General features: G+C 59.5%; 1 protein-coding gene across 1 annotated transcript in view; it reads left to right on the forward strand.

Moving 5' to 3' along the window:
- Positions 1–292: 292 nt before the first annotated feature.
- TDRD3 (tudor domain containing 3) overlaps positions 293–496 on the forward strand; it is a 154123-nt gene continuing 153919 nt past the window's right edge. Inside the window, exon 1 of the mRNA XM_027776610.1 lies at positions 293–364. The gene's annotated coding sequence lies outside the window, so the exon portion shown is untranslated. The remainder of the gene's footprint in view (positions 365–496) is intronic.

The raw sequence follows: 496 nt of genomic DNA on the forward strand, positions 1-496 counted from the left end.
GGACCCGGCCTGTTCAGCGCCCTACTGGGAACGCCCTCTTTCCACCGGCCCGTCCGTCCTAAGGGAAGCGTTATCCTGCCCTCTCTGCGGTGACCGCCTGTGGGCGCTGGAGACACGGGCGTTACTTTCTGATCCACAAAAGAACCTCCCCACCAGTTTCCAAGGTGTGCGACTCAAAAAAGTGGCCAAACAACAACAAAAACTGAAGCCTTCGGCGGGAAGGCTAAGTGTCCGTAGTCCTCGCTAATAAACTGTCCTCAGCCCCGCGGGCCGCCCTGCCCTCTCTGCGGTGACCGCCTGTGGGCGCTGGAGACACGGGCGTTACTTTCTGATCCACAAAAGAACCTCCCCACCAGTTTCCAAGGTGTGCGACTCAAAAAAGTGGCCAAACAACAACAAAAACTGAAGCCTTCGGCGGGAAGGCTAAGTGTCCGTAGTCCTCGCTAATAAACTGTCCTCAGCCCCGCGGGCCGCCGGCCGACCACCGCCCCCGGCA

The sequence above is a fragment of the Tupaia chinensis genome, unplaced genomic scaffold (genome assembly GCF_000334495.1).
Source record: "Tupaia chinensis unplaced genomic scaffold, TupChi_1.0 Scaffold000686_1, whole genome shotgun sequence".
NCBI classification, from domain to species: domain Eukaryota; kingdom Metazoa; phylum Chordata; class Mammalia; order Scandentia; family Tupaiidae; genus Tupaia; species Tupaia belangeri.